Source organism: Passer domesticus, chromosome Z (assembly GCF_036417665.1).
Source record: "Passer domesticus isolate bPasDom1 chromosome Z, bPasDom1.hap1, whole genome shotgun sequence".
Lineage (NCBI taxonomy): Eukaryota > Metazoa > Chordata > Aves > Passeriformes > Passeridae > Passer > Passer domesticus.
In genome coordinates, this window is record NC_087512.1 from 5,257,276 (window position 1) to 5,283,897 (window position 26,622).

A 26,622-nucleotide genomic window follows, 5' to 3' on the forward strand; every position below is an offset into this window, starting at 1 on the left:
TTTAGCTTCAATGCAGTTGCTTAACATATTTATAGTGAAACAAGCAATTAACACATAGAAGAAAGTAACATGCATGGTGTATTCCTGATTGTCCTTTGTTGTTTCAGGGGGGAAATAGTTTAAACTGTTTTAGAAAATTCTTTCTGGAAACTAAATTCCTTTTTTTGCAGGCTCTGATTTATTTTGTTTCATTCATACTCTGCCTCCTGAAACACAGTTTTAAGAGTGCACATTCACCCTTCAGAAACAGGAGTGACTGAATTGATGGAAGTGGGTGCAATGTAGTTCAAAAATCTCCCAAAAGCAAAGGCCTTTCACTCATTCAGTGTATCCCAGACAAATTAATGACTCCATAAGATGACAACAGTCTTGGAGGGTTTTGGATTTGAGCCTTGTAAATAGAGTACAGCGCATTGAATGGATGCAGCAACAACCCTCCCAAATGTAAACTGGGAAGTAATGAGCTGGTACCCTTCCCCCCTCCACTTCATGAGCTAGAACAGAAAGAAATAAACAGAAACTGTGGTACATGGGACCTCAGGGGCTTTATTTAATTATCCTTATTGAGACAGTTACATTTGCAAAACAAGAAGAGGTGCCTATCTGAGTGTGGCAGGCACCACTGACAAACACAATATATCAAAGCAGAAAGAGCAACCTCATAACATACTATATTTCTGGGTACCTCACAGTTGAAACCATCAACTAAATTCCCCATCTCCCTCACCTAGTGTATCATCCCTAATGATGCTTGTTTCTTCGGCAATCTTTCCAAAGAGAAGCATTTTGAATTAGGCCCTCATCCAAAGCTCAGTGTAATCAAGAAAACTAGCACCAGTATATTAACCTAAGACTAATATGTATACTGAGAAATCACCTTTGTTCTGCCAAAAGGAAAAATCCATATGGCTAAAAAATTTGTACCAGTTTCAGTGAAGACCTCCTTTCTTCTAACTCAGTGTAGGCAGCTGCTCTGTAGAGATTTTTATTTGGCATACTCCTCCTGTGACTTCTCTCTGGTTGAAGAATAGAAAGGGTTCTTCTGTTATAAAGTTTATTTCATTTTAAAGTGGCAATCCAAATTATGTCTCAAAGACATATAAATTGTGCCTCAGAAGGGTCAGTTAGTGTTCATGGATTATAAACAGATCTGTTACTGACTTTCTTAGAGTTACCTAAACTGGAAATTTTCTAGTCATGTGAAAACTGCTAAGCCTTCCACCTCCAGAGGTTCCATCATAATGTTTGGAGTTTCCAATGGAAGCTGGAACACCATGAATAATGCCTTAAAGAATTACAAAACTATAAAAACTATAGACCTTTGGAGGTTCTCCTTGAACCTTCTTCTCATAGTGGGATTGTTGTCCTCACTAGATTTGATCGCAGATGGCTTTTTCTAGGAGAATAATAAAAACTTTCAAGGACAGAGAGTACCAAAGCCCTCTGGATACCCTGGCCCAGGGGTTTTCTACCCTTCTGACAAAGTATGATTTCCAAATATCCAGCCTGTCCCTATCCACAGCAAGCAAACAATCAAACAAGCAAATAAAGCAAGAAATGAATAAACAGGCAAACAAAGAGATGGATAGATAATTTTGCCTTTTGTTATCCTTATTTCTTATTTAATTTTTGCTAGAACAAACAGATTAATAGAAAAAAATAGGGTTTGTTATTCTTATTCCTCATTTAATTTTTGCCACAATAAAGAGTTTTTCATTGTCCTCTTTCTGAAACTTGCAGCAACTGTAGCTGGTGCAGCTCTGTCTCTGGCAGAGTGTTTTGGAGTAGATGTCTATAAACATGAAGAAATACCGATCTCGAGGCATGACAGCCCATTGAAAAGAGAGTCACAGGTAACAGAATTATTGCATCCTACTAACTCTGTTCCTTCCCCTCTTTCTCCCTCCATTTTGTTTCTTTAATGCATTCAATTTCTCCTCTCTTAAGTATCAAGTGTACAGTTATTCTTAAGACATATTGCACCTATGGCAGAATGAATATCATATTTTTGATATAGTATTTCCATGATGAACACAAACAGTAGCTTGAGCATTAGCTTGGCAGTGGGACACATGGATATGTTCCCTCAGTTCAGTTCCCAAAGACTGTTCTCTCAGTCTGTAATAAATTTCCCAAGTGACCTTAGGAAAATCGCCTGGACTCCCTTTGTCTCCTACCTCCTCCTGTGAAACAAAATTATCTGTTTGATCTACTAAGGCACTCTAAAACCAAACATACTGATAAGAATATGCCCGTGTTTTTTTGTGTTTTTTGTTGTTGTTGGTTTGGCTTTTTGGTTTTTTTGTTTGGTTTTTTGTGTGGCTTTTTGTTGCTTTTTTTTGGTAGGTTTTCTTTTGATATATTTCAATTTGTTAAAGAGTATTTTAGAAATTGCTCTTCTGATCAAATGTATTTTTTATGACAGTTCATACATAGTTGTATAGTGCTTAAATCAGAAAGATGTAATAATGATTATTGGTTTTTTACTTCGTTGGTAATTTCCACTCCTCCATAGCTCTATCTAGTGCTTTGTTAAGTCACATGAAAGCCAGACCTCTGCTCCCTGGCAGTTCCCTTCTGAATTGGACAGATAACATGACAAATAATTACTTTCTAACAACAACTTTTTCTCCTGGGCATCTCTTTTTATTTTTCAGCATTGGCACCCATTAAGAAGTGAGGTATAGATGTTCTTTAAACCTGGATCACATAAAGCAGCTAAGACAGGTTTGGGAGGATCCTCTGCTCTTGGAAATTCTTGTGTCATTGTCACACACAGTACATGAAACATCCATCAACTTCACATCAGAAACAATATTCCCTTCCTTTGAAAAGCTGGTCCTAAGGGTTTGCAGCATGTGTCCCAGAAGACTAATGATGAGTGTTGTTTTTTGATTGATAGAAACTATCTTTTTCCTCGAAATCATACATGACCAGCCAGAAAGGCACAAAAAATCCATCACTGCTTAGACAGGAGGAGGGAGAAAACAGGGGCACTCGGTACAGCAGGGGTGGTCATACTTTGCCCAAATAATTTGAGGACCGTATTGGTAAGTTGCCAAGAGCCGAAGGGCTGCATTGAATTTGCATTAAATGGAGCAGATGGCATCAGCTGCCCTCAACTTTAATGTTGAAATGTGGCCTACAGAGCAAATCTGTACAAAACTTTTCTAATTAAATCTGAAACAACATGCCTCATCTATTTCCCAGTAGCACAGCCTTTCTGGTGGCATTTCTGCAATTCTGCTTCCAGCCCCAGCCAAGAGAGACAATGGCAGAACTGCAGAGAAATGAAAAATAAGAACACACAGAGACAAACGGTTTTATCCCACTTTTTTTTTTTTTTTTGAAGCTCCAGATGAGAATGAGTGGACTAGAATTAATCTCCATCAATCTTTACAAGGTAGTGCTCTTTGTAATAAAAGTGTTCTGTTGTATTTGTTAAATGTGAACTTCTGTGCAAACCCCACAGTGATACCAAGGAAGTCTGATCAGATGTAGAAAAAGGGAAAGCCACATTTCAAAACCATTATAACATTCATTAGATAAACTTGGAGAAGCCAGATAAGGCAAAAAACTTTCAAATTTGCCTGTTTTACCATACATAAAATTAAATAATTTGGAATAGTCAATAAACCATGCTTTAGCTGTATTCATGCACTTCATTGACAGACTGTGAGAACATCTCCCACAAGAATTAAACAGATGACACCATAAATAATTCCATTACACCAACAATTTCTGACAACAGCTGTTAATCCACTCTCTGCAGTGGAACTCAATAGCAGGTAATGGTGTTTAGCAGCTATGAAACCAACCCACTTTTATTTTCTGGGAAAAATAACTTTTAAAATGTTTAATTTACATATTTATTTCATTGTCCAGTACCTCACTTAAAAATATACTTTCCCCATCCTCACTTCTCAAAATGAGGACTTTACTATATAAGAATTATGCAACTATGTTAAATGTTATTTCTTTTAAATATTATTATGCATATGTGAAATAATAATTAGCTTGAATTTTAACAGTCAGGACCAGACATCTGCATGTTGTGAGATTATGTGCAAGCATATATTTTAAGAATAAAATGAAGTAAAATGAATAACTAAGCCAAAGTAAAATCTATTTTCATTGAATGATATTATTCAGGAACATTTGAGCCAAATTTTCCCTTGGTAGAATTCCACCAACATCAGGATTAAATAAGACCATTTTTTGTTTCCTCTGTGGAACAGACAGAGAGAATATGTGTCTTTTTTAGTTTATAAATAAGTGGTCAATAAGGTAATTGAGTGAGGAAAGAAGAAAAAAGGTTGTGAATAACTAAAATTGATTTTTACACATAGATCCCTGAAATAGCATTAACTATGTGAGCACTGCACTTTATTTCTGTCCTAAGTTACCTCATCTGCTGCACAGTAATAGTCCATATGATGTTGCTTATTAAAGAAAAACACAAACAAGCAACTGAAATCCCAAACCAAATGCCAAAACATCTTCTGGGTGATGCAAAACAATACAGGAATAAGAGAAGGAGATAAAGACAAATGTACATTCAGTTCAAACTGCTCTTTCCACTTCTGCCTTGCCTCAATGCAGGAAAATTCTATGTTAGAGGTACAATATGACCAAAGAAATGGAGAAAGAGCTTTGCCAAACTGAGACCTATAAGGACTGGGCAGCACCTGGAAAAAGATTTTCAACTTTCTCAGTTTAGACAGGGGTAGGTAGAAATTTCATGAGTTCTGGCACACTCAGTTTAATTAACACTGATTTAATTACCCAGGAAGGAATAAGTGAGATCCTTACTCTATAGATGAAAAGAGGAATATTGGTAGAAAAATGCCATGTGTAAAAAACCCCAAAAACCAAAAAAACCAGAACCCACACAAAACAAAAAAAAAACCCTTGACATTTCATATAATGATACACTTTAGGAATGTTTTATTTTTGTATCAAGACCACCGTTATTGACATGGTGCTGCTTTTATAGTAAGATTGATTTTTTAGGGGAGATCTCTCTTCTATTAAGCATCAGATCTCTTTTAGATACTGTGACAAAATGGCAGAGTGGACTATTTTATTTAATTGCTTATTTTGAAGCCATTTGTTGAATTTCAGCCTTTCATATGGTCTGTTTTGGGGTGAAATTTACTATTTTGTTTTGAGTTTTCCTGAGGGAAGGAATACAAACTGATGCTGAAAATCTGAAAATCTTTTGAGTTCCAGGAATATGTCCTATAGGCTAAACAGTAATGGGTGAAATTCAAGCTTAAATCACTGGGGAATAATTTGTTGGTAGCAACATCTGGAAAGCAAATGGGCAAACAGTTAGTTAGTTTTCAGAACAAATGATAGATAGTGGGGTTTAAAGACATATTTATAGGCACAAGGTGGGGGAAAGAAAGAAAACAATGCAGGCACAGGATAAGATCAGGCACCTGAAGAGGAGATTTAGCAGTGTGTGCATAATGTGTTGTAGTTAAACAGAAGACTATTCTGAAGGAAAAATAACACTGATTTCAGATGTCAGGTCATTGATTACAAGTACAAGACAGAACTTGGCAAGGGAGTGAGAAATATTGCTTGCAAATTTTCAGACAGTTTTTCTTTAAAAACAAACAAATAAGCAAAACAAACAAAAAAGTAAACAAAAATAGTTTAGATAAAAACCCCAAATTTTTCACAAAAGGAAACATATTTGAATGTAGCAGAGGTTTCTGATTTGTTCAAAAGAATTCATAATTTTCATGGAAAAAAATCAATATTTGTGCTTCCAAATAAGCTGGATTTTTTAAAATTTGCAAGTACTTCGTTTGAAAAAAAAAGTTATAAGGAACTCTAAGGTTTCCAAATGTATTAATCCCCTGTATTTTCCTATTAACAGAATAAAACTTATGTCTATTAACAATTGTGCTTAGGAGGTGATGTCCATAATTTTTTTATTTCAGTGGGAAAGGGATTGGATTGAGTCCTTCCAGCATACACACCAAATATGCAGAAGTGTTCCCTACATTTACTGTACTTTCAGTCCTGCCTCCTGTTGTGTAGCCTTAGATTCCTGAAAAAATCCACAAAAATCTAATAATATTATAATTTTTAATAATCTTGACAATGATTTTAAAGAGAGAGAAATGTCAAAATGGTATTTCTTCTGGAACAATCTGTATCACATTGTTAAGACCTCCATTCCTGACATTACTGGAAGTCCACAGAAAATCTCTCTCATAGAAAATCTGCTTACCATCCTTAGGAAGTTAACTGGGCTGACACAATATTGTTCTTTTTGGGAATTATGATGAGAAGTTTTCATATTTTCAAAGAGATGAGTGACTTTGAAATAAATTTCTAAATTTATGAACTACACTGAAGACTTTTCTTAATGTTTGAAAATCATCAGCTATCCAAGATGAGTTAAACCTTCTCAGACTAGTAGGAGTTAATGTAATAGCATTTTGTGTCAAAAATATTTAATAATTTGCAGGCTAAAGCAGAAATTAATGGAAGCTCAGGTATCCTTGCATGTCTCAGCATCCAACTGTGAGACTTAGAAGTGACAGGGATGAAGTCTTTTTCTTTCAATTTGTCTATCTATCTATCTATCTATCTATCTATCTATCTATCTATCTATCTATCTATCTATCATCTATCTATCTACCTACCTACCTTTTATTATTACATAAACTATTGCAGTATTGATCATATATCTCAGTTTATACTGAAGTATTTATTAACTGGTACTTACAGACCCAGATGAATGTCCTGGTACTGCAAAAACCTCCCCACTTATGTGGTATTGCTGTTTTATTTCTTTCTGTATTAGTGTGAAACCCAGTAAACTCCATCATTTTATCAGAAGGAAAAGAAGAATGTGTTTTCAGTGCCAGATGTAGAAGGCAAAATACAGTGCAGTGCTGTAAAGGAAAATAAAGCACCTGCAAGAGAGATTTAACAGTCCAGGCATTATTGTTGGACGAAGATAGAGCAGGTCTCAAGTTGATTGGATGTTTACATGCCATTGCTCCCCCTGTTCTGTATCTTTTATTGCTGAGACAATTTTTCAATTACGTGCAGGAAACATTTATCTCGCTTGCTTTGTTTTATGAAAATAACCTTTTAGAGTCTTTCTTTGCACTTGCAAGCCCCTGACTTAGGAGTTAACTGTCAGATGCTGAGCATTTTTTTTGTCCTTTCGCAACCAACAGCAATATGGAATTCTTAATGGAATTTATCAGATATCTTTGGAGACTTTTATCTCTGGGTAAATCCAGATCATGATTGCATCTACAGAAGATTAACCAAGAACCTCCTTAAGCCCAGTCCTGTGTCCCATCTTCACCTCTGCAGCATTGGGTAGGTTATTCCAGGAGGCCAAAGTTAGGATCTAGCATCCAAAATCTGGTATTTGTCTTGCTTCTCTGAAGCAGTCACATTACCAAAAAAGCAAAATCTAAGGAGGGCACACAGGGTTATGTCCTTAAATCCCAGTGAAAGTGAGCTCTTAAATTCCTAGAAATTAACTTCAGCCTCGGTATGTGTAGAATTGGACACCCAGCTGAATGTGAACAGTGGGGCTTTCAGAGGGACTGGGGATGTAGAAGTTCAATTCACCAAGAAAATTTGCTACAACACTTAAATTTTGGGGACTTCAAGTGTCTTCTACTTTTTAATTTTTTTGTCTTGAAATTATGTTCACAGCATTTTAACTTCAAAAATTATTTTTGCCTCATTTTAAGCAAACAATAAATACCCTCTAAGTTCATTTGGTGAAGAGAAATCAGCACCCCCACAAGATAATTCACTCTATTTTAAGATGAGATATATGACTCTGTGAACATGTAATATTCCCCCTCTTTCTAAAGAGGAAGCCCGGATTAATGATTAAATAAGACTAAATTCACAGCTCTTATATGGATAAATTTAAATGAGATGAAAGCTTGAACATATTCTTGCTAAATTTTGGTTATTTCTTCAACCTTAGTATAGAAACTCAAAAAGCTTTGTCCTAAAAAAAATATTGCATATCTAATAGATGATATAGTTTATTTTTTTTGTTTGTTTCTTTTTTCTCTGTGGATAAAGTCAGCACTTTGAAGCCACTTAAGAACGGAATTTCTGGTAGATTATCAGAAATTTATTGCACTTTTATTGTTAATTCTGTGTGTTTCTATAGCTGTGATAAATAGTGAAAATACATTATATTTAATGTCCCTAAGAAGCCACACATTGACCTAGGTGACCTTGGGGTCACAAATTATTTCTGTGCTTCCCACAGATAAAATGCCTGGTTGCTGGTGGGAGGAGAGCTCAAACCCTAAAGTGCCAACACATGGCAAAGAATTTAAACAAAAGTTGGTACCATTTGTAGAACTGATATATGGGGTACCAGTTCTGATGGACATCAGAATAACAGACTAGATCAGACTAAAATGGAATAATAGAGTATTTTATTGTCTGTAAGATAATAATTAAAATATCTTTGAGTTTATGCATAACTGTAAATAGAAGAGTTACCTTGTATTATGCCCAATGATGAGGAAAACCTTCAGGTAAACAATACTTCCTTTGAAAAATTTTATTTCTTTTATTTCAGATCTGAAAAAAGACCTTTCCTTTCTTACAGTTGCATTGTTCCTCTAGCCTAAAATCTTCTTATGTCACAAAAAAATCTGCCTTTAAAAAAAAAAAAAAAAAAACTTAGAAAATTGGAGATACATTTCATCAAAGCATAAATCTAAGCGATCCCTTTTACCAGGGAAAAAGGAATCTCAGATACCACAGCCCACAGTCCCAAATAAAGCATCCAAAATTAAGACAGCTTTTTTGAAAGATTAACCCAATTCATTTTGGGTTAAGAGCCTGGAAGAAACAAAAGGGTCCAAAGTCAATTCTATTAACTTAATCAGACCTACACCGGGACTGTGTCTCAAGATCATTATCTTACAAGACACGGATGTCAATCTCATTATGTAATCGAGTGTGTCTAGCATTTTCCTGTATAAATATACTTAATAGATATAGTTTTGACCTTTTGCAGTAAAATTAATAAAAAAGATATCAGTCTCAGTGTGCCAAGAGGCTTTTCTCAGGCCCATTAAAAAACTATTTTTTTGTGTGTAAATAAATACATTTCACCACACAAAAGAAGAAAAATGTTGTCTGAAGAAATGACCTGAGCTTCCCCTCCTCCATATATTATCCAAGACCTATTTTATTTCAGAAAAAAAAAATCTTCTCATTCCAGAGGTTTATCTGTCTGTACTCATGTCTGTCCCCTCATAACCACATTCCACTAGAATGTTAATGCTTTAAAGTTTCAACTGTACCTCAGAGACAGATATATTTGACACAGGAATTTTGTTGTACTACAAGGACTGGCCCATGGAGTATGGAGCCTGGGGAATTTCCATCGTTTGATTTATATGCACTTTTATAGATCATCCTCATATTATTTGAGAGTGATGGGCAATTCAGGATTCATCTATGCACGCTATGCCTTATGCAGTGACTTGAACAACTCCCTTGAGACAGAGTGTAAATAATATTCCTTACCCATGCAGAAATAAATGGGATTTTGCTACTCTGCTCCCCAAATGTCAGGCAGGCAGGAAAGAGACAGTGAAAGAGCTGCAAAGAGGAGGAAGAGTATGAAACTCAGACTGCTTCCTTCATTTTATTCTGCATTTACTGTGGCTGAGGTAAGAAAGGAAAGTCAAGTCTTTAGGGCTAATATTGAAAGAGTGCATTCCAGTGTTATCTCTTTCCTGGGGCCATCCTTTAGTGCACACTCTACTTACATCTTTGGGAACCCATGGGAAAGGCACTGCAATAATGCTGATAATGAGAAACGAAAGACAAAAAAAAAAATTGCCCTGCTTATGCTGGTAATTGCAGTGAAAAACCAAGTAGCATTTAATAAGGATATTTTGCCTCAGTTAGCAAGTCAACAGCTGGCAAGCAATGACATCAAGAGCAGGTCTGTGGAGGATAAGGCATCATCTTGGCATAAGCACTGCTCTGTGCCCTTCTTTCACTGTCACACCTGTAGCTCTCTCAACTTTGCAGAAAGGTTAAAATTGATTTATTCAAGCCTAAGAGGAGAAGTAGTCCCACATTTTGAAAATAATGGTACTTGATCGTAATGTCACTTCAGACTATGCACATTCCCTTACTGGTGCAGATTATTAATAAGTTGTTAAGAAAAAAACCCCAAAAAACAACACCCCCAATTAAAAAAAAAAAAAAAACAACAAACAAAAAAACTCAAAAAAAAAAAAACAGTTCAGAGAGTTCAGAGAAAAGAAATCTCTGCTGATGAAAAAGCACAGAGAAAAATAGAGGGTTACACCTTATCTCAACCTATGGCTCTCACAGGCTTTCCTCTGATGCATCCATATTACCACACAGTGGGACTGGGATTCAAAATGAAAATCAAGGTCCCAGGAATCTGGACATAAACTTAACTCACTGAATCTGCAGAACTGTTTTTTCATTATTATAATAACATTTTCATGCTATCGACATATATAGTCACTTTCTGCAAAAAACCCACAAGATTAATTTTTGACACAAGTAAACTAAAAATGTTATTGTCCATATTAGTTCTCTCCTGGAGTCTCCAGTGGCTTCCACTCAGCCAATTCTTTTCAGAATTGGAGTGAAAGAAAGTGGAGTCCATCTTTCTGCACGTCTCCATGAAAACACCACCAAGCCTTACACAAGTCCTGGTCTCACAGCAAGCTACTGAGAACAGCAGATAAAAAAGGAAGTTGTCTTCTAATTGAGATAAACATCCTCAAACATACAGTGCACTGTAATCATAACATTTTTCTGCTAAAAAAGAAAAGATAGAGAATGGGAGTTCAGATTGTCTCTACAGTGCTAAAATTTTTTAAGAATCAAATATTTTCTTCATATCTTTTGTCAAGTTCTGTTTTTCTGACACCACAGAAAGTTGAGTATATCTCAAATGAATTTCAAAATCTCACCTTTCAACTTATAAAATTCAATGAAAAATTGAAACACCCTTTCCCATCTCATGAGTACCAAATGTTTTCAAGGACTTAACTGGCCTCTCTCATATAATAAGCATTTCAAAATAAAATATGGAAAATTGAGCTCATAATAACAACAACAAGCCCAAACAAAAAAGCAAAACAAGCAAACAAACAAAAAAACAAACAAACAAACAAAAAACCCACAGGCAAACAAAACAGATCAAATCTATTAGTGTCTAGCAGGAGAACAGCTGTCTATCAAAGCTCAGTCTTTCTATCTGACCACAATCAAATAAGCAAGACAGCCAAATGCCTGTAGGGCAGGGGCTCTGAGGAGTAGAGGAACGTCTGCAAGTCTGGAGCTGAAAAGCTGGCATTCTGCTGAGGATGTCAATCAGTTCTTGGTCATTCTCCTATGTGGGAAGAGAAAAAAATACTTTGTTTCACACAGGTGAACATTAGTCCAAAGTAAAAGTGTGGCAGGGGGATTATTTTTTCCTTTTTCTTTTTACTTTGTTTTCTTGTAACACAAATGAACATTCTCCTAGAGGAGAAGTTCAACAGGGAGGGACAAAACAGTCTGAATTTTTATTTGAAGCAGGTTTTGTACCTTGAAAACTCAAATCTGTTTCCCACTGGAGTCAATCTTTTTTAATTTAAGTTGAACAAAACTTTTCATGGAACATGTGTATATTCAAAGAGAAGAGCTGCCTCTCATCTAGTAAAGCTCACCTAGAGGGGCTAACAGCTATGCTCTTCTTTCAATCTTTACTTTTTCAAACTATTCCACAATTTCCAGTTTTTCATGTAGATGATCTACACTTGTGTATCTCCTATGTTTATCTTTTGGGTCTTATGGCTACTGAACCAAAGGATTCTCTGCTAGATTCTTAAAAGACAAAGGAACTTGCCTCATCTATATATTTTGCTTTCACCATTCATCAAGGAAAATAAGATTATCATGCACCTGTCAAGATTAAAATTCATTTAACAGAAAGTTTGTATGGCAAATATAAAATGTATTAAAAGTATTTTATCTATCAACAAGCCAGATAATTTGACTACTCTGCTGGTAAGATATTCATAGCATTCCTTTCTTGCATCCTTTTTCTTACTGCACTTCAGTTGAATCTAAAAATCTTAGATTATTTTTCTTTATGTATAAACTGTGGCATAGCCAGACACGTGCTAGTTTCATTTAGCTGTGTAATTGCTGATCTTGTTTGCAAATGTTGCTAAATATATGATTAGGCGTAAACTGCAGCAAGTCTACTTAATAGATTCAGACAAATTTTATTATTGCACTCCTTATCTCAAACACTCACAGACGAAATCTTCAATTATCCAGTTCACAGTTGTCTAATTTTTTCTGCAAGGCTTTCGTTATCAGACATGTTGTACTGAAGTCAGAAACATTTGTGCCAGCGAGCCTAAAGTTTGGACCTACAATGAATCCTGGAGAGCTGGTCACCAGGCACGCATACAGCCCACAAAGCATGAACGGGTCTACTACATTCTGATTGTACTTGTGGTTTCATGCTTAGGTTCTATAGAATGGCTAGACATCAGCTCACAGATGTGAATGCTTTGGATGAACCATGTATTATTCCAAAGGAAACCTGGGCCATGTTCTGCACTGATTCATTCTGGGGCATGTTATCCAAATTGTATCCACCAGCAGTAGTAGAATATGTCCCATAGATAGTCTCTAACTTTACACTGGATTTGATGGTTTACAACTCCAGACTCTCTCCCATGAATCTAAAGGTACCCATAGCATAGGAAATTAAGTTGAAATCCCATCCAATAGTGGTAAGGAAGATATCAACTGGGTGCAAGCAATGTGATGTGCACCTCATAACAAATGGTTACAGCAGAAGCAGAGCAGAGGAAAATGGCAGTTTGGTCTCAGCTGAGAAGCTGAAAGTTTTGTAACCAGTAAATCACCTGCCTTGTCCCTTGTATCAACAAGAATGCTTCAGTGAGCTGAGAAACAAAAGTCTGGTCTCCTGCCTCAGATTTCTGAAAGCAAGCAGGAACTGGGAAAAAAAACACCAACAAAAAACAAAAAACAAACAAACAAACAAACAAACAAAACAAAAAAAAAAAAAAACCACACACACACACACACACACAAAACAAGAACAACAACAACAACAAAAAAAACCTCAAAGAAAACCATTTTAGTTTTGAAGCTCACTTACATTTCTTTCTATTTGGAGAAACCTGTGTTTCACATAGACAAGGCAAATGATTGCCCAGTTAGCATATTGGCCAGTGATAGTGCTCACTGGTAAAATATCAATTTTTTTACAAAGGTTATAATCTTCACATCTTCTTGGTAGGAAGTGTGACCTGAACATCTCCAGAGCTTCCAGAAACCCTTTTCTAGGGAGTATCTGAGAAAGAGATCATCTCTTTGTAAAATGAATCAGGTGAAACAATTTCAGCAGATCTTTTTGCAAAGCAAATCTATGCAGAAATCTATATGATTAGCTCAACACAGAATAAGAATAATTTAGGTTAGAAAAGACTGCTAAGATCATTGAGATGAACTGCACTTCTAACACAACTAAGACCATCACTAAGCCAAATCTCTAAATGCCACATCTACAAGCCTTTAAAATCTCTTCAGAGATGTTGACTCCACCACAACTCTGGGCAGCCTGTTTGGGTGCTTGAAAATACTCTTGGTGAAGAAATTTTCCATTGTATCTAATCCAAATCTCCAGTGGTGTAACTTGTGGCCATTTGCTCTTGTCCTGCCAATTGTTCCCTGGAAGCAGAACCTGACCCGCCTGGCTGCACCTTCCTGTAGAGAGTGAGAAGCTCCCTCTTGAGCCTCCTTTACTCCAGGTTGAGCTTCTACAATTCCTTCAGCTGCTCCTGGTGCTCCAGACCCTGCCCCAGCTAAATATCCTTCCCTGGACATGCTCCAGCCCCTCAATGTCTCTCTTATCCTGAGGGACCCAGAGCTGAAGCCAAGATTCAAGGTGTGACCTGACTACTGCCCAGCACAGTCACTGCCCTGGTGCTGTGGGCCCCACCATTGCTGACACAAGCCGTGTTACATGGCACCACATGGGCACCCCTGGGCTCACATGCTGTCACCAGATCCCCCAGGTCCTTTTCCCACTTGGCAGCTTTTTAGACATTCCATCCCCAGCCTGGAGCTGCAGGGGTTGTTGTGACCCAAGGGCAGGACCCAGCACTTTCCCATTTCACCCCTCACACCACTGACCTCAGCCCATGGATCCGGACTATCCAGAGCCTTCCTGCAGAGCCTTCCTGCCCTCCAGCAGACCCACACTCCTACCTAACTTGGTGTCATCTGCAAATTGATTGAGGGTGCACTTGATCAGATCATTAATATGGAAGGGCTGTCCCCAACACTGATCCCTGGGAAACCACAGTGAATGACTGCCAGCTGAATGTGGCACCACTCACCACCACTCTCTGGGCCTGGCTGTCAGTCAGATTTTAACCAGCAAACAGCAGCCGGTCTGATGTGCTGAGCTGGTCAGCTGTCTTGGCATCATGCCTTCATTCTGGAAACATTCACTTATTAAGTCTAAATACTGTGGATATAAAACAGTCCTGGCATGAAAGTCTTAATTTAAGCATATATGATTTCTAGAGAACATTATAGGTACACCAATACAAGATCATATGATCAAGAACTTAATACATGTCAATGAATGTGACAAACTAAACTTACCATATTTTGTTCTATTCTGACCATTGTTCAGTGTAATTAAATTGTGTACCTTGTGGAGTGTTGAGATTGTCAAGAAAGAGAATTCAGAAAAACTGGCCCCTTGTAATACAAAGACAATTAAAAAAGTCTACTCAGTAACAATATGCCTAACAGCCTAGATTGACACAACCTGAAATATTTAATTGTAAGGACCCAAAATGTTTCTGTATCCTGCCATGGAAAAAATGGAAAAAAAAAAAATCTGGTGATCAGACTGATGCATCCTCTGATCAAAAAATTTATCTCAGATAAAGATAATTAGTTATATTCTAGAAGTTTATTCAAAGATACTTAACAAGCTCCTCAATAATTTGGAGTTATTATAATTCTCACTTATATTTTTTGTATGATATGTTTAACACTTCTATTTTTGATATTTACATGTTGCAATTGAATATACATATATATATATATGTCAGTATATGTGTATATCCATACCTAGCTATATCTCAGGGAGCAGGAGACTGATGTGATGGGAATATTTAGGAGACTGATCAATCAAATCAATTTAAACTTTAAAGCAGAACTCTACCAGATTGATGTTCATTAACAATACATATTATTTTAATGGTTTATTCTTACTCATTAACAATTATTGTCAGTGCATATTCAACACAGTTAATGCTTAACAATCAATTCTAAATCAAGTACAAGTACACAGTGGCATGGAGCTCATGTCACTGCAGTTTTTTTCTGAGAACTATAGTCCTTGGTGGTCTTAATTTACAGGTTAAGGGGATCGAGTTCTCTTAAAAAGTTCCCCAGTACCATATCTGAGAAAATATCCTGTTATAAAGTGTTGGTTTTCCAGACTGTGCCCAGCTCTCAGTCTCCAACTGTTGCCTATTTGCTGCACAAAGATGGCAGGGCAATATTGTGCTCCCAGTTTGAGGCAGATGTAATCTCCTCTTGTTTCCCTGGGATTTCTTTTGTCCCTCACTGAGCTGACACTTTTTCCCCTTCAGTGAATGCCCTATTGCAGCTCTTGAAGCTGTGTTGCTTCAGTGATCAGCAATGGCCCACTAGCATGTTTGCAGTTCTGGGTCCTCTACTTTTGACCCGTGTTTTCAAGGCCTTTGCTGCTATCCCACATTTAAACTGCCTCCCTGATGGGAAAAATATATTGTACCACTCTCAAGTTCACAAAACAAGTTCTCATAGCAAGCTAGTAGCAAGTCCAGGAAGGTAGGACTTGTATCTGGCCCCATCAGTAGATGGCTTGTGTTCTGTTACTAGAACTGGTTAGACAATTTCCGTGGGTGGTTAGATACAAAAATTATGGTAAAGTTCCCTGATTTAGTGTGTTTATATTTGGTTCAGGTGCATGCAGCTGTCCTGTGTTTATCCAACATATCTTTGAACAGAAAAACAACGACATTCCCATGACAAATCCAAGATTCTCTGGTGCTGACTGCTCCAGTTTCAAGCCTAGGGAAAGAACTTGGGCTGGGAATTTCAACCGAGGATATATGACTGACTGATGATACTCTACCAGTTACTACCATTATTTTTCTCATGGATTTTTACACACTTCACCTCTTGGATTACTTCCCAAGGAAAGATTGAGATGCAAATCTTTACACAAGGAGAACCATGATAAAAAACATCAACAAAAATGTTCTTATTACAGCTTCCCATCACTGCACAACTTGTTTCTTAGCCCTTTCTTCACCTAGAAGCAGGACAATGGCTATGGCCAGATGAACTCTTGTGAAGCAGGGATTAACAAGGAAATCAAACATCTTGTTTGGGGTCACAAGATAACAAGGACCTTTACTCTGACCCAGCTGAGATAAGGTCAAAGGATAGAGTGAAACAGGGTGATTAAATTAAAAATATATATACACAAAATAAAATTAAATAACATTTTTAGACCTTAGCATAAATTGAAATTCATGTAAAGCTGCTCATTTATTTTAGATGGATGTCTAAATCCTCACGCATCTGTATACCAGGGCTGTCTTTGAAGATAAGAGGCTCTAATTTTAGGTCTACCTGAGACACCTTATTCATGCCTGATCCTGAGAGCTCTTATCTCTTCCTCAGCCTTGAGAGAAGCTGCTTTATTTGTTTTTTATCTGAGAGGAACCAGTTCCAGGAGAAATGTGGAGACCTGCTGAAAGGAATCACGTGTGTGCCAAAGCATTTCTAAGAGTGCTTTAAAAGTGACAAAAATGTCCCTTCCAGAAAGTATTAGTGTGTTTTGCCCCACATTGAAACAATGCTTCTAAAAGTAGGGGTAAGAAATGTCGCCATAAATAGTAATGTCTTGGATTCTCCTGCTTCACCACAACACACTAGGAAACCCTAAATTGGATTTGTTTCTTTAACCTCAGTGGTAAGTATAATGCATATAATATTCTTGCTACGTAACTTAAACCAATGAAAGTCTGTCAACATTGTGGTCTACAAATAATTGCTGGTACACAAAATCCAGATTTTGAACCCTGATTTTTTACATCAAGGTTCTTACCTTAACCACATATCTTTATGTTAAGATAATATTTTCTTATGGAAGCTCTACGGCATTGTGGCAGAAGATAGATTTCAGTTTTTTAGATTTTATGACAAAAATGTCCCCACCATCTACAACAGCTACACATAAAGTTTGATGTGTTTAAACTGTAGAACTGGGACAAAGTAGTAGAGGGCTTGGTGGAGAGAGAGGAAAACAGGAGGGCAGAAATTTGTGGGGTTTTTTTGGTTTTGGTTTTTTTTTTGTTTGTTTGTTTGGGGTTTTTTAATTTTGTTTGTTTGTTTTTGTTTGTTTGTTTTTTGTTTTTTGTTTTTTTTCCCAGTTGGATAACACTTGGTATAAGTTCTCAGGTGAGTGTCTGAAGTTCAAGATAATAATCCAGTTAGCTCTACAGACTCATCAAAATATTTAATGATTTGCACAAAGCTGAAGAAATTTTTTTAAGCATGGTCTTGTGTGAAAGGAATATACATTTCATTATTTGACTTGTCAATGTTATTCATGAGGCTATGCTTTTTTCACTTGTGTTTTCTTACATTGAGATTTCTGTGTGGCTTTTAAAATTTATTTTATTTGCCCTGCTCAATCGTAACACACATGAACTTTTGATAGAGCTGGACAAACTGTTTTAAATGCTCTACTAATATTTACTCAAATTTATAAAACAAGGTCTCACTGACTAGGTTATCCCCCACTCTGTGTTTGTTTTCTGCAGTTATTTTAGTTAATGAGTTTGCTGGCTGGGTTGTTCCTGGGAACAGCTAATTTTAGACAACTATTAAAAAATACTAACAGAAGGTGAATTTCACAAAATGCTGCTATTTGCAATGGAAGTCTGGTTTTAAGAGTTGTGGTTTGCTCATCCAATCAGAAAAACATATCATATGATTTATATATCTGCTCACACCATCTTGAATTTCAGATTTTAAATTTTATGTACTTACAACCATCTGCTCACAAGCTTAACTCACACCACGGTTTTATTGCAGAAAATACATATATTTGGTAAACAGTTTTGAATATTTGATGAAGCAGGGGGAAAGCCATTTTATTGGACAATTTCTTCACCAGGATGGAGGTTATATTCCTTTTCCTGCTTTCTTGAATCTATAGTGCAATATTTTGACCATTTCTTTTAGTTTGGTCTAGATAGTTTCATTTTTCCTGTATGATTCAGTTCTTGAATGACTACAGTTTCATTTTTAGGGAATTAATGTCTGGATGCAGGTTTTTAGTAGTCTCAATATTTTCTTGTCCCAATGATAAGTCACTGCTTTTAACAACAGCCTCTTCTGGAACTACTCTGAATTTGGTGTTCAGGAAAAGAGTAAAGATTTATGCATTAAACACTCAGGAGGGCTGTGTCACACGGGCTCAAGGCTTTGCAGGAAGCCCTGGAGAAGAAGCTGTTTCCAGCCTGTATTGCAGCAGGGAAAGCAGAGGTGGCCAGGAAAGGGAACACAGGGTGAGGAGATGCTGGGCAGCCCTGCTTGTCCATGGGGAAGAAGGAGGAGCTGAAACAGCAGATTGAGCACCACCACTTGCCATGAGCGCAACTCTCCCTTTTTCTGCAGATTGGGCATGGTCAAATCTGTGGTGACTCCACCACTCTTCCCTTAACCTCACCTCATCCCTCCCTGCAGTGTGCTGTGTCATGCAGGCATGCAGGTCATTTGTTGGTTTGAGCCTACTAGAATCCCCAGCACCAAGCACAAGCACTTATTTTCTAGCCATTGATGGGCTTTATGTTAAAACATGGAAAACCCATAATCAGCTGTGCTGCTAATATTGCAGCTATAATTTCTGTTCCTCTGTCCAGATGTTCCTCATGGAGTGTGTTGTGAAGTATTTTAGGATCCCAGTTTTCCACATGACCTTAACATAGCCTGGTTGGAGGACATCAGATCTGCTATCCAGAGTGCATGCCCAGGTTTACTTTGTGGAAGAACAATAGCTGAGAGTGAGGAAGTGGTTTGGATCCCTAACCTATCCATAATGCCAACCTTGGTATAGACAATGTGAATCCATTAACAAGCTCTAAGTTACACCTCCAGTGGGATGTGTTAACAGAAAGCATCCTTTCTAAAACATGATATCTAAGGTTCTGCTAGAGCTGAGACTTAAAAAAGCCTATAATCTAGGTGTATTTGATAGTGTAATTAAGCTCTGGGGTAGAAGGAACAGTGTGATGAAGGGGGAAATAAAGAGGGCATGAAGAAGGAAACTATTGTCAGAGAACATGGAAGGAAACAGTGACCTTCTCACCTTATTTTTATGTTTGTGCAGCAATTGCCCAGCCTCAGAGATGAGAGGATAGAAGAACCCTGACAGCTCTAAATATCATAAAATCCCCAATGCCATTTTTCAAAGAACACCTGTAAAAGTCAGGAGAATATAAAAGTGAAGAATTAATATAGTAGAACTTATTGCTGCTTGTTGAAGGCCCTTCATTATCAGTGAGAAAGACATACAGGCAGAGACAGAAGTACCTAAGTCTCTTTTCCACACAGAAAGAGGAAAAGAATCACCTGTACCCATAGACATGCAGATATTCCCCAGCCATTAATTTGCACAAATGTCTCATAACATTTAAATATTCTTCTTCCCTTCACAGAGATTCAGAAACACCATCAAATGCAACTCATTCTGCCTTTGAAGGAGGCACAGCAGAATCCAATACCACAACACACATAACTCTGAGGGCACAGTCTGGTCTCACCAGTGTGAGAAGGCTCCTCATGCTTAATCCCACCAGCCAGGGAAGATGCAGACAAGAAAGATATTGCAGCCCAAAATTAGCTTTAATTGTCTGCAGCTCTGTTCCTTCTCTCATATTCTTTGCCAGAAAATCAGCCAGTTTGGCATAGATAAAATTATATTGCAACTTGAGGTCTACCATCTTCTAAGTACATTGTCAGAGATCTCAAGTCCAATGTAATTATAGTTTTCTTTTCAGAATTTGCTATATCCTTAAATAACCTAGGTGAAGTAGTTTTTACCTCAGTCCATCCCTGTGTGGCTTGCTGCTGAACTTGTACAGAGCTACCACATTTCAGATGGCAAAAGGAAAGAGTCAAAATTCCTGTCCCATGCAGTGGGCAACTGCTCCTTTTCTCTACGTAAGCAACATACTTACTCATGTCCAGCAAAATCTTTGTTAGTATTTCCAGCCTGATCTGACAGAGGAAATTTTGGGCAGTACTGAATTGTTTGACTATAAAAAGTAAAGAGAAGTTCTGCTATTTTGAACTTCTAAAAATATCTCATTGTTCTGTAGAAACAAAATTAATTTATAACCTGAATTTGTTTGTATCTGGTGTTATAAATAGCTCACTTCACCAGGGCTGCATGATGCTTTCCCTGCTGTATGGTTAGTAGGTCTGGTAAATTAAAAGCCATGCCCAGCATCAGAAAGGAGATTGGTAGCAGAGGTGCAATTTTAATCTGGCTACATCTGTGTCACATACTTTAACTGCAAGGAAGTCCTTCTTAGGTAGCTGTCTAACAAGCAGGATACATATGGTAATAAACATTGCCAGGATGTGCTGGAAGCATTTGGACACTCTTCCCACAAACATTTGTTACATGGCTTTTCTTTGTTTTAGGGGTATGATCACACATAGATCAACGAGAAGGAGTGTGACACTTTAGAGAGGGACACAGTAGTATTGCCCAGAGAAAGATGCACTGTAATTCAGAGGACTTTAATTCTGCTCTGAGTTCTGCTGCTGAGCTGGGACATTCACTTCACATCAGACTCCTGATCCCAGCTTCCCCTGGAAAGCTATTTAAGCTCCACCGATGGCAAGTATTATTGTCAGATCTATTTAGGATTGATGTCATTACTCAAGCAAAAGTCTTTTCCTCATCAAAGTAGTGGTAATATCATTTCATAGTAAACTCTATTGACTTGCAGGTTATCAGCCTTTCTGCTGGACCTGCTGCTCCATGGCCCAGTGCTGGGTGCCCTGCCCACTGCTCCCCACTGCTCTCATGGGGCAGGGGGTGCTGGCAGAAATGGTGCAGCATTCTCCTGGCCTGCGAGGTGACCCCAGTGTTCCTGCCATCTTCTGTCACCCTCAGTATTCCCAAAGATAATGATTTACGTTGCTTAGAGAGTGTGGGTGCACCCTGGGGTTTTGCATCCACTGGACAGTGTAGCACATCCATGGAAAGAAGACGCTGATATCAATAATTAAAGGGGATGCAACTCTGTGCTTCTGACAGAAAAAGAACAACCCATGACAAAAGGCTTGTAGGGCCTTTGAAGCTTGAGAATATATGATTGCACTCCTCAGATCTTATGTTGGGTCTCCCACAGGCATCCAGATAAACTCAGAGAATATAAGCTAGGCATGTTTGTAAAAAAAAAAAAAATTAAAAAAAAGTGTATACGAGGCACACTGTGAGATCTCTGGACACTCTCCCCTTTGTGAAAGATATGCTGGAGTGTTTCCAACTCCGACTAAAAAGACAATTGTCCTCTCAGGTTATTCAGAGAACATGAACGTGTGCAGAGGTCAGGTCCCCAGCACTCACAGGCTGTAAGAAGGTCCACAGGAGCTAGTGAGAATGACCACCCACAGATTTTGAATTTCTTACCCTTCATGTGTTACATTTGTTTTCTGGTGGTCCCAGATTCTTCTTTAAAGCTCAGCCACTTGTCACGTGTGTTCCTCTAAGATGGCAGAGCCTCTGTGAAACACAGATTTTCTTCTGCAGTCTAGGAGTCAAGCCTTTGATGTTGGTCTGGGAAAAAATCATGACAAAATGTAGAAATACCTCTGTACATTAAAACATAAATGTGCATGAAACAGAGCATCTCAGAAAGCATAATTTGTACCAAGGACTCATTTAAATCATCTAGACAAACACTAAACCTTATCAAAAAGAAATTATCTCTTAAGTAAAAATTCTTTTACACAGCCTCAGTTCCTGCCTTCAAAGGGATAGGAGTAGGAGTTGTTCACTTTCTGATATTTCTCGTCATCTGGTCTTGGGTGCTGCTTAGTATATATATTACATCCTAATTTTTTTCATGTCTGTAGGACATTCTTTTGCTTGACTGCGATCTCATTGGATGCATAGGCAATTCAATACTGAAGATAACCTGATTTTATACAATAAAGAATGGCCAGAAAATAACCAGCTAAACTGCATCTCTCTGTTCAGAGAAATTCTCCCTCTGCTGTGCCCCTCTCTATAGAATTTTCCTCTCACTAAAATATTTTCCCATCTAGACATATGCAATTCCCATATGCAACTCCCAGTGCTGTCAAAATATGCCAGGCACATCAGTGCTGAGCTGATCAGTCGGGAGAGCCAATTCCAAAGGTCAGGCTTCTTATTTCATACCTAACGCTGCTGATGTGGCTGATCAGTTCAAGGATATGTACAGAAAAGAGACAGAGAAGAACGGCCTCCTGGGGAATTCAAGATCTGACTCGTAGCCAGAGAATTGTTCAGATAAGGTGAGTTGGGATGTCATGTTGTGCTCATTTTGGGCTGAGGTAGAGGTAGTTTTCTTCCCAGTGGCTTGTGTGGAGCTGTGTATTGGGTTTGTGCTGGTTGATAACACAGAGATATTTTTGTTACTGCTGAGCAGGGCTTGCACAGAGCCAAGACCTTTCATGCATCTCTTATGGCCAGGCTGGGGAGGGCATGGGAATGGGAGGAGACACAGCCAGGAAAGGTGACCCCAAGTGACCAAAGTGATGTTCAAGACCATGTGGCACCATGCTTAGTGGGGAAAAGATGGAGGAAGGGGCGTATGATTGGAATTTGCCTTCCCAAGCTGCTGTTCCACATGATGGGGCCCTGCTCTGCTGGAGATGGCTGAACACCTGCCTGCCATGGAAACAGTGAATTGATTCCTTGCTTTGCTTTGCTAACATGCACAACTTTTGCTTTACCTATTAAAAAGCTTCTAACTCAATTTTACCAGAGGGGTAAAATTTTCTCAATTTTACCCCTCTGGTTCTTTCCTCAGTTCTTGTGCAGTTAGGTGGGAAGTTTCACAGATTTTGGATTTTCCTCACTTCTTAATAACTCCAGATCCAAGAAGCCCTCAAAAATTTAAAATTGGCCATTAGCACAAGTTTACTACATCTTCAGAAATCCTTACTTTTCAAAAAATGTAAAGATAGTTTCATTCCATTCCCAGAAAGAATGGATTCTAAAAGGCAGAATATTTCATGTAGATGCTGCATTTTAATTTTAAAAGTTGGTCACTGCAACAAACATTGTTTCTGGTAGATTCTCATTACAATGTCTGTTCAGATGACATATTTTAGAAATCCATATACACAGTACACACATATTTATGCACACCAGGAATAAACATGAACACACATGTTTAAAGTATCTTCTTGAGCAGTAACAAATTCAGTATTGTTCTAGTAAAAGAATTTCTGATTCTGAAGTTCAAGGCCATGTAAAAAATAAGCTGTGCAATGAGTTTCTGTAGTTTTGACAGACTATTCAGAAACCTTCAGCTTTCTTAGTTCATGGTTAAGAAATGTTCTGTGCATTGCTAGAGTAGGTAAACTTGTTGCTACAGCACAGCTAAATCATGATACCTCACTGAAATAACAGGGAATGAATTTGGTTCTCAGCACAAAACCTGTACAATCCAATTCTAGTGTGCTTTACATCAGTTTTCCCTGTAGATATTTTGCTGGTTTTGAATTCATACTTAAGTTCTTGAGTCTTCAGTTACATTTAAAAGCAAAGTAAAACCAAACAAACCTAACACTCTCAGTGTTCTCAGTCTCTGTAATTAAAAACAAGACAAAATTAACCACAACAACACCAAAAAAATCCAAACCATTCTTTTCTGTAATTAATTCGCCTTTAAATTAAATTGCAACAAAAAGTAATTTGCATCTGATCACTAGAAAAGTAGGAAAAAATTTTCTCCACTTGACCTTAAAGTTGTTTTTTTTTTTTACTTCAGTTGAGAAATTTTAACTGTGCTTTCCCAAACTTTAATTCCCTTGCAAAGACATGCAGGCATTTTTTGACATCCACACTCTTGCTGCTTTTCCTTTAGCCATTGAAGTCATAAAGGGGAGGGAAAAAACAGTGAAAAATCCCAAGCCCCAGACACTCAGTGACATTGAGACACAAGCTATACTACCAAGCCATATACCATATGACAAATGAAAGGTCTGGACAATACTGTACAGACAAGGTCAGACTGGGTTTATAGGGAAGAAGTAAATTACAAATGAGAGAAGAAATCCTTAGAGTCTCTGTAACTGTGGAGGATTTTCTGTTCCCTTGTCGGAGAGTTTAGCAGAGTTTTCTGCCTTTGCCTGTCTTATCACATTATTTGAAGCTGAATTATAGTCATGCTCTGAAAATTAGTACTTAACTCCTGCAAATCTTGGCCTAATGAAAAGCAGTTTCCTTTCTACTGTCCTCAGACAACCAGGTGCCTACCATCACTCTCTATGTAGCTTAGTCACCTCCAGCAGGTATGTCACACATGTGAGTACTCAGAAACTGTCTGAATTTTGATTTATGTACAGTATCGCCGTTGTGACTGTCATTCAGTGAAAGTTACAGTGCTTTACTCAGGAATGGAATAACATTTACAGTGCTTCAAATTAGTGTTTCTTGGTTGCTCCACACTTTTATTCTGGCATTGCATGGCATGGCTGATATAAAGGCTTTTTCAGTGCCTCCTCCTTTGATAATACTTGGTGCTTCATGACTGCTTTTTATGACTGAGAAATAAGATCACATTTGAATGAATGGAAAAGGACCTTGCATATTCAAGAATTTCCAATATATCTCCTAAACCATCAAAAAAACCCTCATGAAGTATTGTTTAGATTTTTGCTGGTTTTTGTTTGTTTGTTTTGGTTGGGTTTTTTTTGTTTTTTTTTTTTTTTTTTTTTGTTTTTGTTTTTGTTTTTTTTTTTTGTGTTTTTTTTTTTTTTTTTTTTGTGGTTGGTTTTTTTTGTGGAATAATGGAATAATTTACATTGTAAAAAACCCTTATAGTCATCAAGTCAAACTATAAACCGAACTCTGCTAGTTCAACAATAAACTGTGTCCCCAAGCAACACACCTACATATCTTTTAGATACCTCCAGGGAAGTGGCTCCACTGCTGCCCAGGACAGCCTTTTCCAGGGCTTGACAGTGGAGGAATTTTTCCTATGATACAATTTAAACCTCCCTCTGGTGCAACCTGAAGTCATTTCCTCTCCTCCTACTTTTTGTTTCTTGGGAGAAGAACTCAACACCTACCTCACAACCTTCTTTCAGGTGTTTGTACTGAGCAAAAAGAGAGAAATATATCTGCTCTTTCAGACTATATATTGTTATGGAAGGGTCATGGGCTGCTGGTGTCAGTACTTAGTTGAAAAGAGCTCTGGTTTTCTGTTTCTTGTCATGGAACTTGGTCAGGAATTGGAACAGGCTACCCAGGGATGTGTCACAATCATCATCTCTGTGTTCAAAAGGCACATGGATATGGCACTTGGGGATATGGTTAATGGTGGACACAGTGGTGTTGGATTAACAGCTGGACTCATTTACCCCTGCAAGTCTTTTGCAATCATAGTGATTCCATGATTCTATGCAGTAGGAAATCTCATACAAATGAAGAAACTCAATGTAACTGAAAACAAAATCACAAGTGGTAATATTTCTTATTAATAACAAGAATCCTGCACAAAATGTCATTCTATCTTTTGAATATAAGAAAAGGCATGGTAATGAGGAGAAAATTGAGTTGGAAACTCAAAGCAGATATGTGATCCTTATATATCCCATACAGGCAGCAGTGTAGCTGGGCTGAGATCCCTGAAAATTAAAGGGAATTTAACAATTTAGCTGTATTCTCCGCAGACAGTATCTTTTTAGTACAGACTTGCATAACTCATCACCAGTGTTTGAAGTTTCCTCCCAACCAATTTTGTCCAGAGTTTGAGATTATAGACTTAACCATGACATAACACTAGTACCTCAAATACCTGAGTACAGAGAAAGCAATTCATAGTAAAACAGGAACAACAGTTTAAAAAAACCAACAAAACAAAAAAAAAAGGCAAAAAATATATCAACCCTATTTTCTGTCTTTTCACTTTGCAACTCCTGACAATGTCTTTCCAGATTAAATGAGCCAAATATTTTCCAAATGGATATCATCCTCCGTCATGCACAGGGACACAACAGAGAGCTAGCTTCTGGTTAGGGACACTAAAGCAAATATAGTGGACTGACTTCACCACAGACAAATCTTTGCTGCTACATAAATTATTTTATGACTCCTGCATATTTTGTTGTAGCCTTTTCATTATCCCAGCAGCCCAAGAACTTTCTCCATGCACACCTTTGTAGCTTGGGGACAAACAGAAAGGCAAAATATCTGATCAG

General features: G+C 37.6%; 1 long non-coding RNA gene across 5 annotated transcripts; it reads right to left on the minus strand.

Moving 5' to 3' along the window:
- Positions 1–526: 526 nt before the first annotated feature.
- Positions 527–26,285, minus strand: LOC135290783 (uncharacterized). 5 transcript variants are annotated; one of them, XR_010353605.1, is made up of 8 exons: positions 25,492–26,285; positions 21,836–21,982; positions 19,499–19,608; positions 11,284–11,413; positions 9,556–9,630; positions 8,518–8,676; positions 6,749–6,938; positions 527–1,016 (listed from the first exon to the last, which is right to left on the minus strand). It is a non-coding gene; the product is annotated as an uncharacterized LOC135290783 (long non-coding RNA). The 5 variants fall into 5 exon arrangements; XR_010353603.1 differs by having other exon boundaries at positions 11,314–11,413; positions 25,492–26,284; XR_010353604.1 differs by lacking the exon at positions 527–1,016 and adding an exon at positions 3,359–5,311 and having other exon boundaries at positions 11,314–11,413.
- Between the last annotated feature and the right edge of the window lie 337 nt (positions 26,286–26,622).